Here is a 20,510-nt window from a genome sequence, read left to right as displayed (position 1 = left end):
TTTTCAATAGATGGTTCTGCAAAAACGGAACGAATATGGAAGACATACATTTCCGTATGTGTTCCGTTTTTTTTTGCGGAACCATTGACTTGAGTGGAGCCATGGAACGTGATTTGCGGGCAATAATCGGACATGTTCTGTCTTTCAACGGAATGGAAAAACGGAAATACGGAAACGGAATGCATACGGAGTACATTCCATTTTTTTCTTGCCGAACCATTGAAATGAATGGTTCCGTATACGGACCGTATACGAAACGCAAAAAAACGGCCCGTAAAGGGGAAAAAAAAGTTGTGTGAAAGAGGCCTTACAAAGGGGGACAGCAGGTTTCTATGTGGAAAATTTCTGCACTGTGTACATGATAGATAGATAATAGATAGATATATGATAGATAGATAGATAATAGATAGATAATAGATAGATAGATAATAGATAGATAGATAGATAGATAGATAGATAATAGATAGATAGATAATAGATAGATAGATAATAGATAGATAGATAATAGATAGATAATAGATAGATAGATAGATAATAGATATTAGATAGATAGATAATAGATAGATAATAGATAGATAATAGATAGATAATAGATAGATAATAGATATTAGATAGATAGATAATAGATAGATAGATAGATAATAGATAGATAGATAGATAGATAGATAGATAGATAGATGATAGATAGATAGATAGATAGATAGATAGATAGATAGATAGATAGATATGAGATAGATAATAAATAAATAAATAGATAATAAATAAATAGATAGATCTATCTATCTATTATCTATCTATCTATCTATCTATCTATCTATCTATCTATCTAATCTCATATCTATCTATCTATCTATCTATCTATCTATCTATCTATCTATTAATTATCTATCTATCTATCTATCTATCTATCTATCTATCTATCTATCTAATCTCATATCTATCTATCTCATATCTATTTATCTATCTATCTATCATATTCTATCTATCTCATATCTATCTATCTAATTATCTAAGTATTTATAATCTATCGATCTATCTAATCTATCTTTCGGACATGTCATTGAGGCGTATAAGCTTGGACCTTCTCCAGTTTCTAACATGATGTGTAAGTTGATTTCAGTGATAATGCCACTGGCATGACTTGAAAGTGCTGGAGTCCAAGAGGCGACATCAACGCCATGCCAACTTGGGCAGAAGCCATTGCCTTCAGTGGCACATAGTAATGCACCCTGGCCCTGCTCCCCACTGAGATGATGACTGTCCTCCTCATTAATGCATACATACATGCAGAAAATATGCAAATAATTGATTAATACATAAATGACCAATCGTAGCATATGAAGAAAAGCAGATCCGTCGGCTCCACCTTGTTGATGGTTTCCAGACAGCAATGCATTTTTCTTTTTTATAGCATTAAAAAAATGAACAGTAAGTGAAAAAAAAAACAAAGGGTCATGAATGCAGACACACTAGAGAGATGCAAAGTATTACATCAGATAGTTATAGAGGCAGTTTTTCCCAAAGCCACAAGGGACCATTAATATTATGGAGGGATGTTCCGAAATGACCCAAAAATCCATGTCCATCAGAGAACCCTATTTTAAAAGTCAGAACTGGACGCTCCCCCAACTGAGAGCGCCACTGAGTGTACTAACCCTTTAACTAAAGTCTAAAATGTCATTATTAATTCACAGTTCTGTACTAATCTCATAATATATCTGCATGAGAATTCTGTTCTGACTTGGTAAATGATGATTTCAGTGCCTGCAGCCACCACTAGGGGGAGATAACGACATGGAATTGTACTGCTGGTAGGAGCTGTATAAATCATCATTACGTGAGCTCCCTCTAGTGGTGCCTGGAGGTTACCATTCTGTTCCAGATCTGTTTTTAGATTTTGTAGTATATCTGTACAGAGGAGCTCTGCTTTGCTGACATGATAAATTATAAAATTGTGGCTTCCACAAGGTAGGGATTTATACTGGTAGTACTGAATTTACTGGCAGCTGAATATATCAATATATAGTGGGTTCTCCTATTGGTCTTCCATTTTATAAAATGTTGTGCTGACTCCCTTCTGTAAGGGAGATCTGTTTTTTCCCCCAACTTGATTAATAATAATATTCTGAAGGCATGCAAACACCACTAGAGGGAGCTAACTGTATATGGATTTGAACAACTAGAATTGAACTCAATAGCAGCTGTATAAATTATTTAACTCAATGGAAGCTGTATAAATCTATGCTATTAGATCCCCCTAGTGGTAGCTGGAAGTTGCTCTTTTTAGTTTTATGTCCAAAATTATATTTTCATTCGTTTTAAGGTATATCTTTATGGGGAGCTCTGCTCTTTTGACTTTAATAAATGATACAATTCTTGGTTTCGCCGGCAAACACTAGGGGGAGCTAACTGCATATGAATTTATGCATCTAGTGCTGAACCAAATGGCAGCTCTATAAATCCATGCAGTGAGATCCCCCTGTTGGTGGCTGGAGGTTGCCATTCGGTTTTAGGGCCAATATTGGATTCTAATTCATGTCATGGGATATATGTATGGGCAGGAATGTTCTTCTGACTTTGATAAATGATAAAACTCTGTCTGCATGCAGCCACCACTAGGGGGAGCTGATTGGATATTGCGTTTTACAGCTAGTATTGAACTCAGTGGCAGCTGTACACATTAGTATGCAGTTAGCCCCATCTAGTGGTGGCTGGAGGTAGCCTCTGTCATAGTGTCATGGCAAGCAGTGGAAGCAGTTCATTGCCAACCATATTCCCACCAGGGTCCCTTTGCATATGGTATATATCACTAATAATCTAGACCATCAGTCTTAGGGCTCATACACACAAACGTACTTTCTTTCTGTGTCTATTCTGTTTTTTGCGGACTGTATGCGGAACCATTCATTTCAATGGGTCTGCAAAAAAAAAAACGGAAGTGATTCCGTATGCATTTGCAAAAATATAGAACGCATTACGGACAATGATAGGACTGCTCTATTAGGGGGGAGCTGTTCCGTTCCACAAAATACGGAATGCACACGGACGTCATCCGTGTTTTTTGCGGCTCAGTGTTTTGCGAACCGCAAAACACATACGGTCGTGTGCATGAGCCCTTAGGCTTAGCCATATACAGATATCTGTAGGTTAAAGGCATTTCGGCTGACAGCGGTCTCTCCTGACTCCCCGATACACACAAGACACCTGTCGGTTTGGCCAAGCCGCGTACGTATTCTAAATGGGGAGGGGAATAAAGTCGGTGCCAGACACTTTATCTAGCAGAGCTGAAAAGGATTGGGCATGTTGACATCCAACAGCCCCATCCTTCTCTCCCCTGACATGTGCTGTCGGGATAGAGTTGGGAGGTCCTCATGAATGCTGCATCTCTGTAGATATAGGATCTTTCATAGGCGAGTAAATCTAAAGTTTGCCAGAAAGTTGCGCTCCCCCCTCCCTCCCGCTCGCTGCCCACGTCGTCCCCTCCTCTTCCCCTCCACAGTTACTTTACCCAGACACCAGTCAAACCTGTTTGTGTCACTTTCAGGTGCCAAGTGCACATGGTTGTGCGTGTATTTTATTCTACTATGACCAAGTGATATATAAAAGGAAGTGACACCGGGAAAAACCCTGATTGGCTGATTTCTCCTCGCTGCTGCGCGTCTGGCACAAATATTTAACAATGCAAAGTGTGTCTGTGCGGTAGTAGTGTCAGCGTGTGTGTGTGCGGTAGTAGTGTCAGCGCGTGTGTGTGCGGTAGTAGTGTCAGCGTGTGTGCGTGTGTGGTGCTATTCTGTCTGCCTGTGGCAGGTGTGACAGTGCCTGGGCTACCTGTGGATGACACTCAATACACACCTGCGGGCAGGTAAGTACTGCTCTTTGCCACTCTGCAAATGTTATAATCTAGAAACCGCATCTTCTAAAATACAGAAATGTAGCAGAGCTGAAGCTGTTACTCCAGGGCACCGTAATAGTAACAATGTGAGTAATTCAGTATAACATAATATTAATAATTCAGAATAATGTAGTATATTTACCTGCAAACCACAGATAACACAGAGTGATATCGCCTTAAGACATGCCAAACCCAATACTACTACACACAGTATACAGATACGAGCAGCAGAGCTGGGTTTGTCATTCAATTCATTGTGGGGCGATAACACATTGGGATTTTACTCAGTACAGACTCAGTACCGCTGCTTCTGAAATTGTTAAGTGAAAAATAAGGGTCCTTGTAAAGACAACAATGGATTAGGTTTACTGGCAGTCCTATGTAAAGCCAGAAACAATTGTATGCGTTTTGACAAATTGCAAACTAATTACTACTACATCTGTTTGTACAATGGTCCCTCAAGTTACTATATTAATTGGTTCCAGGACGACCATTGTATGTGGAAACCATTGTAAATCGAGTAATCGGTTCCAAAGCTCCAAAATGTCATCCAAGATAAGAGAAAATGAAGGTTTAAGAAAAATAAGCAGATAACTAGGACAGATAAGACAAGTCCTTACATATAACAGTCAGGAATAGCTGCTAACTAGTAACTAATACGGCTTTGATTGGTTGGATCTGAGGCTGAGACATTGTATGTGGAGTCTAGTTTCAACTTACGATGGGTCAGAAAAGACCAGGGTATGCTGGAAATATTGTATCCTGAAGGAGCGCCGTGTATCTATTATCTATCTATCTATTATCTATCTATTATCTATCTATCTATCTATCCATCTATCTATCTATCTATCTATCTAATATCTATCTATCTATCTATCTATCTATCTATCTATTATCAATCTATTATCTATCTATTATCTATTTATCTATCTAATATCTATCTATCTATCTATCTATCTATCTATTATCAATCTATTATCTATCTATTATCTATTTATCTATTATCTATCTATCTATCTATCTATCTATTATCTATTATCTATCTATCTATCTATCTATCTATCTATCTATCTATCTATCATCTATCTATCTATCTATTATCTATCTCATATCTATCTATCTATTATCTATCTATCTATTATCTATCTCATATCTATCTATCTATTATCTATCTATTATCTATCTATCTATCTATCTATCTATCTATCTATCTATCTATCTATCTATCTATCTATCTACAGTCAGGTCCATAAATATTGGGACATCAACACAATTCTAACATGTTTGGCTCTATTCACCACCACAATGGATTTGAAACGAACAAGATGTGCTTTACCTGCAGACTGTCAGCTGTAATTTGAGGGAATTTACATCCAAATCAGGTGAACGGTGCAGGAATTACAACAGTTTCCATATGTGCCTCCCACTTGTTAAGGGACCAAAAGTAATGGGACAGAATAATAATCATAAATCAAACTTTCACTTTTTAATACTTGGTTGCAAATCCTTTGCAGTCAATTACAGTCTGAAGTCTGGAACGCATAGACATCACCAGACGCTGGGTTTCATCCCTGGTGATGCTCGGCCAGGCCTCTACTGCAACTGTCTTCAGTTCCTGCTTGTTCTTGGGGCATTTCTTCTTCAGTTTTGTCTTCAGCAAGTGAAATGCAGCTCAATCGGATTCAGGTCCGGTGATTGACTTGGCCATTGCAGAACATTCCACTTCTTTCCCTTAAACTCTTTGGTTGCTTTTGCAGTATGCTTTGGGTCATTGTCCATCTGCACTGTGAAGCGCCGTCCAATGAGTTCTGAAGCATTTGGCTGAATATGAGCAGATAATATTGCCCGAAACACTTCAGAATTCATCCTGCTGATTTTGTCAGCAGTCACATCATCAATAAATACAAGAGAACCAGTTCCATTGGCAGCCATACATGCCCACGCCATGACACTACCACCACCAGGCTTCACTGATGAGGTGGCATGCTTGGGATCATGAGCAGCTCCTTTACTTCTCCATACTCTTCTCTTCCCATCACTCTGGTACAAGTTGATCGTGGTCTCATCTGTCCAAAGGATGTTGTTCCAGAACTGTGAAGGCTTTTTTAGATGTCATTTGGCAAACTCTAATCTGGCCTTCCTGGTTTTGAGGCTCACCAATGGTTTACATCTTGTGGTGAACCCTCTGTATTCACTCTGGTGAAGTCTTCTCTTGATTGTTGACTTTGACACACATACACCTACCTCCTGGAGAGTGTTCTTGATCCGGCCAACTGAAGGGTGTTTTCTTCACCAGGGAAAGAATTCTTCGGCCATCCACCACAGTTGTTTTCCGTGGTCTTCCGGGTCTTTTGGTGTTGCTGAGCTCACCGGTGCGTTCCTTCTTTTTAAGAATGTTCCAAACAGTTGTTTTGGCCAGGCCTAATGTGTTTGCTATTTCTCTGATGGGTTTGTTGTGTTTTTTCAGCCTAATGATGGCTTGCTTCACTGATCGCTCTTTGGATCTCATCTTGAGAGTTGACAGCAACAGATTCCAAATGCAAATAGCAGACGTGAAATGACCTCTGGGCCTTTTATCTGCTCATTGTAATTGGGATAATGAGGGAATAACACACACCTGGCCATGGAACAGCTGAGAAGCCAATTGTCCCATTACTTTTGGTTTCTTAACAAGTGGGAGGCACATCTGCAAACTGTTGTAATTCCTGCACCGTTCACCTGATTTGGATGTAAATACCCTCAAATTAAAGCTGACAGTCTGCAGGTAAAGCACATCTTGTTTGTTTCATTTCAAATCCATTGTGGTGGTGTATAGAGCCAAAAATGTTAGAATTGTGTCGATGTCCCAATATTTATGGACCTGGCTGTATCTATCTCATATCTATCTATCTCATATCTATCTATCTCATATCTATCTATCTCATATCTATTGAATAAAGTCCAAGTGTTGTGAGCAGCACTGCAGAGTAAATGTGATGGGTGCCTGTGGCTGCGGAAGCGATCCAACATCCCAAGAATAAAATTAAAAAATTCCAGGTTCACATACAACCTGCAAAATATGAAGATTGGATGCAGACAAAAACAACCTTTCTGTGCATGAGCCCTTATTCTGTATCCTATTACTAGATTATAATTTTTATTATTAAAATTATATTATTGATTATTATGTATTAGATTATTGTTAATTTGATTAATTTTTATTATTGTTGTTATATTATTATTTATTAGATTATTACTTTTTATTATTATTAGATTATTATTATTATTATTATTATTATTATTATTATAATTTATTAGATTATTTTATATTTTTTATTAGATTATTATTTTTCATTATTATTTATTATTATTTCTACTTTATTATTTAGCTTAACTTTTGTTTTTAAAATAAGTTGTAAAGTGTAGATGGGAAATCATATAAAGGGTTTACCAGACTTTTTCCCTTATTTTTAAGTGCAAAAATTAGGAAGCATCTGTATATATTTCTGAGACGGATCCATGAGTATAGCTGACATCCATTTGACATGTTTTTTTAGTTTTTTTTTAAGGGAAGTGAAGATTATATATTTTTTTTGTTGCAGAGTGCAGATGTAGGCCTCTTGCTCATGAACATATTTTTTTTTTTTTTTTTGCGGACCGTATACGGAACCATTTATTTCAATGGGTACACAAAAAAAAAAACGGAAGGGACTCCGTGTGAATTCCGTTTCCGTATGTCCGTATTTCCGTTCCACAAAAAAAAAAATGTCCTATTCTTGTCCGCATTACGGAGAAGAATAATTCCATAAAAATGAAAAAAATTAACAAAAAAGTATTTTTTTTTTACCTTTTTGGTGTCATTTTTTGATACAGAGAAATTAGTGTTGATTTTTTTAATAGGAATCCACATAAAAAAAAAATCTCAACTTCTGTAATGTTATTTTCTAGACTTTGTGCCTTCTTTCAGAAAGAGCGCCACACCTGTCCACAGGTCATGTGTGGTATTACAGCCCAGCTCCATTCACCTCAGCTGCATTGAGCTGCAATACCAGACACAATCCGTGGAAGAAAGCAGCCATCCTGAACAACCCCTTTAAGCTTTTTAGGACTCTTTTAGACAACTCCTTCTGAAGTACCTTGCACAGAACTCCCTGTATTATGAGTCAGTTGAAGCTGCATCAAGCTATAGAAACTCAAGGTTTCCCCCTGCAATTATATTTGATCATCGTGGATCTAGGACGTGAAATCCCTGCCATCGTCCAGCTTGGGGGAGGTGGTGGGAATATTTTAAGGGGATTCCCCTTTAAGATAACACAGCAGCAGTGAAAGCCGCAGGTCGCACGATGTGATATTGGAACGAGTTGAATCACGATGCAACAATTACATGTTACAGGGATCCAAATGGCAGACTCAGCTCTGCTACATCGTCATATGTAGTGCTGAGCAGGGGTGCACAGGATACGCCATAAATGTCCAGATGGGAATTACCCTTTGACATAGAAACCGACGACTGGTTGGTAGGTGACTTGGACTCGGACAACACAAAGCAAATATGTTGAGATTAGCCGCTGAGTATAACACCTATATAAACAATGATAGGTGATTAAATAAAGCAACGCTCAGACTTAAAGGTGTACTCCGACCTGACGGGCGCATGTGATGGAGTGACACTGAAAGCCCAACCTGCCCACCAGTAAAGTAATGGGGTGAAGGGGTTGCACAGGATTAGAAAAGCACTTTACCTGTCCATGAGTTGTGTGCTATTGCAGCTCAGATCCGCTGAGTTGAATGGTGCTCAGCTACAGTACCGCACACAACCTGCGGACTGGTGCGGCGCTGTTCCTGTTTTTGGAATCCTGAACAATCCCTCTAAATGATCAGAATGTAAATATTTAGCCTGCTAAGACCAAGAACCAGAATCCCTACATTTCTGATGTCAAAACGATCTGATCTGGTCACTCGTAGTTAGGCCTCATGCACACGGCCGTTGTTTGGGTCCGCATCCGAGCCGCCGTTTTTGGCGGCTCGGATGCGGACCCATTCACTTCAATGGGGCCGCAAATAAAGATGCTGACAGCACTCCGTGTGCTGTCCGCATCCGTGGCTCCGTTCTGCGGCCCCGCAAAAAAAATATAACATGGCATTTATATTGCCGGCGCCCGTTCCGTTCTGCAAATCGCGGAAAGCAACACGGGCGGCTTCTGTTTTTTACGGATCCGTGGTTTGCGGACCGCAAAAAACGACACGGTCGTGTGCATGAGGCCTTAGAAAAATGTTTCAGCCATGTCTTTAATATTTTGATTGATGATACCACGAAGGATTGTGAGTGGACAATTACGAAGGATCTTCTGTCTAAGGCCTCTTTCACACGACAGTATGGCTTTTTCAGTGTTTTGCGGTCTGTTTTAAACGGATCCGTTGTTCCGTTTTTTGTTTCCGTTGTGTTTCCGTTCCGTTTTTGCGTTCTGTTTTTCCGTATGGCAAATACAGTATACAGTAATTTCATAGAAAAAATTGGGCTGGGCATAACATTTTCAATAGATGGTTCCGCAAAAAACGGAACGGATACGGAATACATACGGATGCATTTCCGTATGCATTCCGTTTTTTTGCGGACCCATAGACTTTAATGGAGCCACGGAACGTGATTTGCGGCCAAATATAGGACATGTTCTATCTTTCAACGGAACGGAAAAACGGAAATACGGAAACGGAATGCATACGGAGTACATTCCGTTTTTTTTGCGGAACCATTGAAATGAATGGTTCCATATACGGACCGTATACGGAACGCAAAAAACGGCCCGCAAAACGGAAAAAAAAACGGTCGTGTGAAAGAGGCCTAAGGCCTCTTGCACACGGCAAGAGGACACCTGCCATGGCTTCAAGCAGCAGCTGTCTTCACGCCACACCAATGTGGCATGGTTGCAGCTTTAAATCGCCAGTCCGTGAACAGAAGTGCTGCCTTCCATTGAAAACAATGAGAGGCAGACACCACGTGGCCACTGGTGGAATCTTTTCCCTGTGTCCATGCCAAGATTTTGCCAGCAACTTCCCTTATAGATATTTGTTCCATCTCAGATGAGTGTTTTGAATCCCACAAGTCCTCGATTTTAGTAGGAGCACATAAGAAAAGTTGCTCTTCCCACTGGACTTTGTTTGTACTGGCAAGAGTCCTGGTTCTTTTTTCTTCATTTTCAACCTAGACCATATCCTTTGGCAGGTTCCCCAGACCTCAAACCTCATACACTTGGACCAGATATCGCTAATACATTTCTAGGGAATAGGAGGCTATTATATACAGTACTTATGAAACATAAGATCAGGTACTCTTTGGTTTGACTGTTTTAGGCTCATGTTACATTTACGCCCCAGATACAAAAAAAAGTCAACAGTAAGTGTCTCATTGAACCTGGACTAGAGTCTACTGCTCTTTGGCTGCAGTGTCAGTGGTTTTCTAGCTCTTGTGAAATTAGAAAGCCCCAAAAGGTTGAGAGGGGTGGTTTTGGAAGAGCTGGAGAACCTCAGCTAGGAGACCACCATCTGATTGTCTTCTCTGTTGGGTCTTCAGTTTCTCAGTGGCACGATATCAATGATATGGATGATTTATTCATCTAGTTTTTCAACTATGCTTGTTGGAAGATTCCTGGGACACCATTGGGCCATGCGCAAGAATGATCACGGCTGGAGCCAAGCTCTCAGGGCAGTGAGAGAAAGACCTTTCCAATAGAGTTACCTTCTCAGGTTCAGCAGCTTCTGGTGGGGCTTTTACTTGAAGGCAAAGTTGTGACTACAACGCGAAGAAAGTAGTGTAATGTCCACTATGTACAAGGCAACAGAGAACAGGTTCTATGAAATCAATTCACCCCTAATTGAAGAGTCAACGATATACAGTAGCTCCTACCCTGGCCAGCAGCCACTTGCATGGGGTGAATGAGCCATGTCTGGACAGAACTTGGACTGGAAATTCTGGGCAATGCCATCTCTAGGCTCTGTTCACACTCAAGTTAATTTTTTTCATTCAGGTTTGAGGAGCTTTCAGAAGGCCTCAATAACACAGTTATTGGTTCTGGTCACATTTGCCTCTTGGCTTCTGTTTCTAACACATGAAGGATCCAAATGTCGACACTGAGGAACCATTGACTTTCAGAGAGGTCTGTTGAGTTTCTGCTGCACTCTTCTTGCTGTCAAAAATTACAGAAACCCCAGGAAAGAAAACTCTGATGGAAGGAGAAATGCAGGTGCGAACATAGCCTAATCTGATGGAGAAGCTAATCGAGCAATCAATCAATCATCATTCCTGGGCAGCAGATCATGCTGTGTAAAAAGGTATCTGCTGCTCAGAAACAATGAATCTGTATGAGGATGAACGATGGTAGTAACCTTACAGTGGAAGTGATCGCTGTGGGTAAATGCAGCTCCTCACCTCCACTGACGAGCATGAAGTTATCAGGAAGGAACGGTTCCTTCCCCTATAATTGCCTGCTCGGTCGGACCATGTAAATGTGCCTTAGGCTAGGTCTACACGACGACATTTGGTGCAACAAAATGTCGCGCGACAATTTTTATAATGGCAGTCTATGGTGTCGCACTGCAACATGCGACATGCTGCGACTGTGACGCAACAGTCGCAGAAAAATCCATCTCGAGGGATTTTCTGAGACTGTTGCGTCGCAGTCGCAGCATGTTGCATGTTGCAGTGCGACACCATAGACTGCCATTATAAAAATTGTCGCGCGACATTGGTGCAACAAAATGTCGCGCGACAAATGTCGTCGTGTAGACCTAGCCTTAACTGCCCCCTGCATGACAGGCACTCCGCTAAGCTGTTAGTGATGTTTCTGTCCAGATGCCTACTGACAGCAGAATAGTGAGTGCAGCTCTGGTGTATAATATAGGATGTAACTCAGGATCAGTACAGGATGAGTAATGTAATGTATGTACACAGTGACTGCACCAGCAGAATAGTGAGTGCAGCTCTGGAGTATAATACAGGATGTAACTCAGGATCAGTACAGGATAAGTAATGTAATGTATGTACACAGTGACTGCACCAGCAGAATAGTGAGTGTAGCTCTGGAGTATAATACAGGATGTAACTCAGGATCAGTACAGGATAAGTAATGTAATGTATGTACACAGTGACTCCACCAGCAGAATAGTGAGTGCAGCTCTGGAGTATAATACAGGATGTAACTCAGGATCAGTACAGGATAAGTAATGTAATGTATGTACACAGTGACTGCACCAGCAGAATCGTGAGTGCAGCTCTGGAGTATAATACAGGATGTAACTCAGGATCAGTACAGGATAAGTAATGTAATGTATGTACACAGTGACTGCACCAGCAGAATAGTGAGTGCAGCTCTGGAGTATAATATAGGACGTAACTGAGGATCAGTACAGGATAAGTAATGTAATGTATGTACACAGTGACTGCACCAGCAGAATAGTGAGTGCAGCTCTGGAGTATAATACAGGATGTAACTCAGGATCAGTACAGGATAAGTAATGTAATGTATGTACACAGTGACTCCACCAGCAGAATAGTGAGTGCAGCTTTGGAGTATAATACAGGATGTAACTCAGGATCAGTACAGGATAAGTAATGTAATGTATGTACACAGTGACTGCACCAGCAGAATAGTGAGTGCAGCTCTGGAGTATAATATAGGACGTAACTGAGGATCAGTACAGGATAAGTAATGTAATGTATGTACACAGTGTCTCCACCAGCAGAATAGTGAGTGCAGCTTTGGAGTATAATATAGGACCTAACTGAGGATCAGTACAGGATATGTAATGTAATGTATGTACACAGTGACTGCACCAGCAGAATACTGAGTGCAACTCTGGAGTATAATACAGGATGTAACTCAGGTCCAGTACAGGAAAAGTAATAGATAGAGATAGCAAATAGATAGCAAAGTTATCTTACGCTTTGATAAAGTTTTTGAGTCAATACATTGTAATCTTTACTATGGCTTTGTAGAATGTACTGGCCTGACCTTATGACCAAAATTACCCTATATAACCCTATACTCACCCTATAGAACCCCATGCTCACCGTATGTAACCCTATACCCACCCTATTTAACCCTCTACTCACCCTATATAATCCTGTATTTACTCTGTATAAACCTGCATATTCGGATCCTCAGACTAATCACTTCTGTGTTCATTATGGGATTACTCAAGCAGCAGCCGTGGAGTAGGCTTTATGTGGGGGTCATTTTATGTTTTATAGGTTATTAGCGTTTATAGAGTTTCGGCGCCATTGTTTACAGTAGCAGGACAAGCAGACTATTTGTAAGTCTATGACCTCATCTTTAGGTGTGAATGTTCTTTTTAAAGAGTTGAGTGTTTGCTTGGCGTTACTGATTAATCCTCAGGTTTTGAAATTCACCATTAAGTAGAATCATGATAGTTGGATTAAGGTAGGAGGAGACCTGTTGAGTGAGCCCGATAACAATGCCTTGATAAACGCTGGCTGCACAGGTGCCACTGAACCTCTCTGCCCAGACTGCTTTGTAACAGACACAATGTAATCCAAAATATCACCTATGGCAAGATAAATGTTAGATGCATCGTTTGGATGGGGCTAATCTAAGCTGCAATACCTGGCATGACCTGTTGACTATAGTGGCACAACCCGTGGAAGAAAGTGTGTAAACCAAGTTTTGCAAAAACCCTCGAAGCATCCTCTATAAATGCTCACCTCTCTTCATTCCTGCAGTCTTCTGCAAGCAGTAGTATAGAGGAGAGGGGAGTCTGGTCTGGGGGCTATATTAGTTTTAGGTGTATTATGGTCTCAGGTCTCCAGGCCGGGGTCTGTATCACTTTTAGACATTTTGTCTGGCATCTGTAATATTTTAGGGAGCCTAAGGTCTGTATTAGTTCTGTATTTAGGTGGTCCGGTCTGGGGTCTGTATTCATTTTGGGATGTGATGAAGGGAGAGATATGCACTATGTGTGATTCAAATGCGTAAATTATGGGTATGCCGTACGAAATGAGAGGAGCATAAGATAAAATTTTTGTATAAGACACTGTGTACCACTTCATAACTCAGTATTATTCAGAGAGATGAGTCTGGTCTGGGGTCTATATTAATTTGGGAGGGAGAGGGGGTCTGGTCTGTGTACATTAGTTTGAGCCTCTAGTAGGGTCTGTGTTAGTTTTAGGGGTCTGGTCTGGGGCAAGTATTATTCTAAGGAGTATAAGCTCTGTATTATTTTACGTGGTTTGGGTTCTGTATTTAGATGGTCTGGTCTGGGGTCTGCGTTCATTTTGGGATGGGATGAAGGGGGTCATATGCACTATGTGTGATTCAAATGTGTAAATAATTAAAAATTTTGCACAACAAACTGCGCACTGCTTTATACGTTAGTGTTAATGATGAGAGGTGAGTCTGGTCTGGGATCTGTATTAGTTTGGGGGGGGTCTGGTCTGGGTTGTGTACATTAGTTTGAGCCTCTGGTCTGGGGTCTGTATTATTTTATGGGGTTTGGGGTCTATATTTAGGTGATCTAGTCTGGGGATTTATCATTTCAGGATGTAATAAGGGGGTCATATGAACTATTTGTCACCCATTGTGTAAATTATGGGTATGTCCTATATAAATGGGCGGAGGGGGGCATAAGATAAAAATTTTGTGCAACACACTGTGCGTACCGCTTCATTTGTCAGTATTAATGAGCAGAGGTGCCTCAAGTCTGGGGTCTGTATTAGTTTGGGAGAGTCTGGTCTGGGGTATACATTAGTTTGAGGCTCTTGGTTGTGGTCTATATTTGTTTTAGGGATCTGGTCTGGGGTCTGTACTATTTTATGGGGTTTGGGTTCTATAGTTAGGTGATCTAGTCTGGGGTCTGTATTAATTTTGGGATGTGATGAAGGGGGTCATTTGTGCTATTTTTGATCCAAATGTGTAAATTATGGGTATGCTCTATGAATTTATGGGTATGCTCTATGTAAATAGAAGGGGCATAAGATAAAAACTGTGTGCAACACACTGTGCGTACCGCTTCATATGTCAGTATTAATGAGGAGAAGTGCCTCAAGTCTGGGGTCTGTATTAGTTTGGGAGAGTTTGGTCTGGGGTATACATTAGTTTGAGGCTCTTGGCTGTGGTCTATATTTGTTTTAGGGATCTGGTCTGGGGTCTGTACTATTTTATGGGGTTCGGATTCTATATTTAGGTGATCTAGTCTGGGGTCTGTATTAATTTTGGGATGGGATGAAGGGGGTCATTTTTGCTATTTTTGGGTATGGGTACACTCTATGTATTTATAGGTATGCTCTATGTAAATAGAAGGGGCATAAGATAAAAACTGTGTGCAACACACTGTGCGTACCGCTTCATATGTCAGTATTAATGAGCAGAAGTGCCTCAAGTCTGGGGTCTGTATTAGTTTGAGAGAGTCTGGTCTGGGGTATACATTAGTTTGAGGCTCTTGGCTGTGGTCTATATTTGTTTTAGGGATCTGGTCTGGGGTCTGTACTATCTTATGGGGTTTGGGTTCTATATTTAGGTGATCTAGTCTGGGGTCTGTATTAATTTTGGGATGGGATAAAGGGGGTCATTTGTGCTATTTTTTGGTATGGGTACACTCTATGTATTTATGGGTATGCTCTATGTAAATAGGAGGGGCATAAGATAAAAACTGTGTGCAACACTGTGCGTACCGCTTCAGAAGAGGTGCCTCTGGTCTGTATTAGTTTGGGAGAGTCTGGTCTGGGGTGTACATTATTTTGAGGCTCTTGACTGTCGTCTGTATTTGTGTTAGGGTTGTGGTCTGTGTTATATTAAGGAGTCTAAGGTCTGAATTACTTCATGGGGTTTGGGATCTGTATTTAGGTGGCTGGTCTGGGGTCTGTATTCATTTTGGGATGTGATGAAGGGGGACATATGCACTATGTGTGATTCAAATGGTCAAATTATGGGTATGCCCTATGTAAATGCGTGGGGCATAACATAAAAATTATGTGTACTGCTTCATACGTCACTTTTTAGAATCTCCCTGTTGTTCCTTCTCAAAAGCTTTCAGGCTCTGTTCATATCTAAATAGAGATTAAATGGATAAATGAAAAAAAAAAGAAAGAAAAAGAAATGCACAATGCTCTGCTGGATCCATTGCATGATGGACACTGGCGGCGACCTGAGAAAACCAAGTGACTTATGATGGTGTCCGTTGGGTCTTGATTTGGTGCTATTCTTTTATCTGAAACAAAAGTTCCTAACCCCCACTCATCAAGTGACTGGCACGTTCTATACATTGAGACCCTTCAGGCTATCTCCAAAAAGATAAGAGGGTGCACTGACCAATATGATGTATGAAAGGTAGGTGATTTCTGAAGAGCCGGCGAAGTCTCGTCAAGCACATGCAGAGGGGGATTCCTAGAGGAAGCAATGATGTGTGCAATGTGGAAATTACTACCAGGACACAAGGGACAGAATTTGAGCCTACTGAATGAAGAACCTAAGAACAGACGGAGAGTGACGAAACACTCTTTTTTTCAGCCGCAGCCAGACAGGAAATCGTGTTGTGGACATAACACTTTCTAGTACTCTGGGAACCTGAGATAGCCTTCAAAAATTCCACAGGATAGGGGGTAACTATTACATCGGCAATAACTATTATATCGGCGGGAGTCCTACTGCTGGTACCTCCAGCAATCATGAGAATGTGGTCCCTATACCCCCTGTAGCCCTCCTGAAATGAGCGGTGCAGCTGGTCGCACATGGATGTGGCAGCTCCATTCATTTCTATGGGATTTCCGGAGATAGCCGAGTACAGCGCTCGGCTATCTCTAGAGCTCCCATAGAAATGGAGGGAGTGGCCACGCGTATGTACGACTAGCCACTCTATTCATTTCAGAGGGGCTGCATGGGGTATGGGGACCCCATTCTCATGATTGGTGGAGGTCCTAGTGGTAGGACCCCCACGAATCTAATAGTTATCCCCTATCTTGTGGATAGGGGATAACTTAATCTAACTGGAGTACCCCTTTAAGGCTAAAGATGGCCATACACATGAGGCAATGACTGGCTGATCACTCATCTGTGGGATCATTCGTATGGTTTGTGCCATCCCATCAGCAACATTAAAAAAATTATTCCCTGGTCCTTGAGCGTGATAAACCTGGAATATCACATTTTTGGCAGATGAAGGTCTGCTGTCTGCCATTATGGATGACTGTGTGAATCTTTCAAGCGATAGCCATTTTGACCGTAAATAGCAGCTATGGCTGATTTGTGCTGAAACTGCGTATTAATTTATTGAATGACCGTTTTCTTATAACAGCATTTTCCAATCTTTTACAATAGAGTAACCCCTGACAAAAGTTTCCTCCACATGGAGGAGACCTACAACTACCGCAACCACATTGGTGACAGCTCTTGCTGTTTTTTGAGGAACCCCTGACCAAATTCTCAGGGGCCCTCAGAACCAGGCCTGGGAAGCACTCGCTTACAGAGTAGGCCTCAACTGTCCAGCAGTAAGAAAGACTTGGTTGCCCATAGCAACCAATCAGAGCTCAGCTTTCATTTCTTAAACTGCTCTGGAAAAATGAAAATTGAACTCTGATTGGTTGCGATCAGCAACCAGTCAGAGCTCAGATTTAATTTCTTTAACACTTGAGGACACAGCCATTATTTATCCAAGCCATTCTGAGATTGTTTTCTCGGGACACATTGTACTTCATGACACTGGTAAATTTTAGTAGATATATTTCACCTTTATGTATAAAAGAAACAAATCCCAAATTTATAAAAAATTGGGAAAAATTTGCCATTTTCAAAATTTGAATATCTCTGCTTTTAAGGCAAATAATGATACCTCATAAAATAGTTATTACTTTACATTTCCCATATGTCCACTTTATGTTGGCCTCATTTTGTAAATGTCACTTTTTTAAGGACCAGTTCAGTTCGGAAGTCACTTTGTGGGGCTTACATAGTAGAAACCCCCCATAAATGACCCTATTTTAGAAACTACACCCCTCAAGTTATTCAAAACTGATTTTTATAAACCTTGTTAACCCTTTAGGTGTTCCACAAGAATTAAAGAAAAATGGAGATGAAATTTTCAAAATGTCACTTTTTTGACATTTTTCCACGTCACATTTGAAGCCCCCCTGATGGACCCTACAGTAGAAACTCCCAAAAAGTAACACCATTTTGGAAATTACGATAAGATGACAGATTTAGGGTCCATTCACACGTCCGTAAGTGTTTTACAGATCTGCAAATTGCGGATCCGCAAAACACGGACACCTGCAATGTGCGATCCGCAATTTGCAGACTGCACATCACAGACACTATAATAGAAAATGCCTTTTCTGGTCTGCAATTGCGGACAAGAATAGGACATGTTCTTTTTTTTTCAGGAACGGAATTACGGATCCAGAAAAAATGGATCTCGAAAAACGGTTGCGGATCCAGAAAATGCAGATGCGGATCCCGAAAATGCGGATTCGCATCCCGAAAATGCGGATTCGCATCCGTTCCAGCCCCATTGAAAGTGAATGGGTCCGCAAATTACAAATGCGGACCCAAATTACGGACGTGTGAATGGACCCTTATTGGTACTATTTTGGGGTACATATGATTTTTGATCGCTCGATATTACGCTTTTTGTGAGGCGAGCTAACCAAAAAATGGCTGTTGTGGCACAGTTTTTATTTTTCGTTTTTTTTTACAATGTTCACCTGACAGGTTATATCTAGTGTTGATCGAGCACCAAAGTGCTCGGGTGCTCAAGTAGAACACTTTGGGATGCTCGGGTGCTCTACAATGGAAGTCAATGGAAGAACCCGAGCATAAAACCAGGCACCCCCTGCTCTGAAGAGGGGAGGGTGTCTGATTCATAGTAAAAGGTCAGAAATTGATGGAAACGCCACTGAAATGGTTCGGGAACAGCATGGGGAGGATGTCTGGATGCATCTTGGACTCCCAGGTCACTGCTGGGAACGATGTTGTCCGAGTAGCACGCCACTTTTACAGACTGACAATAATACGCACGAAGATAAAATCGATTTTAGAGGAAAAATTGTTAGGAAACATTCTTTCCTGTATATTTACTGTATATAAAGTGCAAGTGCTGCCAAAAATTACAAGGAAGAGGCACTCCGATACAACCTGTATATCACATAAAGTAGGGCATCATACATACCCTTGAAAAATTATGATTGATGGCCTGCTGGTGACCCTCAAAAACATTAGGAGGAAGGGCCTGCTGGTGACCCTCTAAAACATTAGGGGTGAAGCCCTGCTGCTGATCTGACCATCTAAAAAATTAGGGCTGAGGGTCTGCTGCTGAGCTGACCATATAAAAAATTAGGGGTGAGGGTCTGCTGCTGATATGACCATCTAAAACATTAGGGGTGAGGGTCTGCTGCTGATCTGACCTTCTAAAACATTAAGGGTGAGGGTCTGCTGCTGAGCTGACCATCTAAAACATTAAGGGCAAGGCCTGCTGCTGATCTGACAATCTAAAACATTAGTTGTGAGGGTCTGCTGCTGATCTGACCATCTAAAAAATTAGGGGTGAGGGTCTGCTGCTGAGCTGACCCTTTAAAACATTTGGGGCGAGGGCCTGCTGCTGATCTGACCATCTAAAAGATTATGGACGAGGGCCTGCTGGTGACCCTCTAAAACATTAGGGGTGAGGGTCTGCTGCTGAGCTGACCCTCTAAAACATTAGGAGCGAGGGCAGCCTAATAAGCTTGTTGATATGATGGAGGAGGAGGACGAGAAAAGGAAGATTGAACCATATACCCTTTTTTGTGGTGGAAGGGGTGTATGGGAATACAGTGTATGCAGTACACCATAAAAGCCACATTTAAAGTGCCTTTATGTTCAGCCGCTTTTCTCTGGTGGAGTAGAGAAGTCAGGAGCAATCCAGGCCTTGTTCATTTTGATAAGAGTCAACCTCTCAGCATTTTCAGTTGACAGGCGGATGCGCTTATTAGTTATTATGCCCCCAGCAGCACTAAATACACGATCTGACAAAAGGCTGACGCCAGGGCAGGCCAGCACCTCTAAGGCGTAGAGCGCCAGTTTGTGCCACGTGTCCAGCGTGGACACCCAATAGTTGTAAGGCACACAGGGATCATTGAGGACACTGACACGGTCTGCGACGTATTCATTCACCATCTTCCAAAACTTTTCCCTCCTTGTGACACTAGGCCGCGCATCAGGTTGAGGGTGCTGGCGGGGTGTCATAAAACTGTCCCAGGCCTTGGAGAGTGTTGTCCTGCCTCTGTTGGAACTGCTGTGTGTTCCCCTCGTCTCCCCTCCTCGATTGCCCAAGGAACTACATACTCTGCTACCAGCGTTGTCAGATGGAAATTTTTGGAGCAATTTTTCCACAAGGACCTTCTAGTATTGCACCATTTTGCTAGTCCTCTCCACCACAGGAATGAGAGATGAGAAGTTCTCTTTGTAGCGGGGGTCGAGAAAGGTGAGCAACCAGTAATCGGTGTTGGCCAAAATGCGTATAACACAAGGGGCACGGGAAAGGCAGCCTAACATAAAGTCAGCCATGTGTGCCAGAGTCCCAACAGACAAGACTTTGCCATCCTCGTCAGGAGGATGACTCTGAATCTCCTCATCCTCTTCCTCCTCTTCGGCCCATCCAC

General features: G+C 41.4%; 1 protein-coding gene across 1 annotated transcript in view; it reads left to right on the top strand.

Annotated features, from left to right (window-relative positions):
• The first annotated feature begins 3,640 nt into the window (after positions 1–3,640).
• EHF (ETS homologous factor) overlaps positions 3,641–20,510 on the top strand; it is a 53,837-nt gene continuing 36,967 nt past the window's right edge. Inside the window, exon 1 of the mRNA XM_040410691.1 lies at positions 3,641–3,862. The gene's annotated coding sequence lies outside the window, so the exon portion shown is untranslated. The remainder of the gene's footprint in view (positions 3,863–20,510) is intronic.

The sequence above is a fragment of the Bufo bufo genome, chromosome 10 (genome assembly GCF_905171765.1).
Source record: "Bufo bufo chromosome 10, aBufBuf1.1, whole genome shotgun sequence".
Lineage (NCBI taxonomy): Eukaryota > Metazoa > Chordata > Amphibia > Anura > Bufonidae > Bufo > Bufo bufo.
Note: the sequence above shows the minus strand (reverse complement) of the source record. Positions and strands in the feature narration are given on the sequence as shown.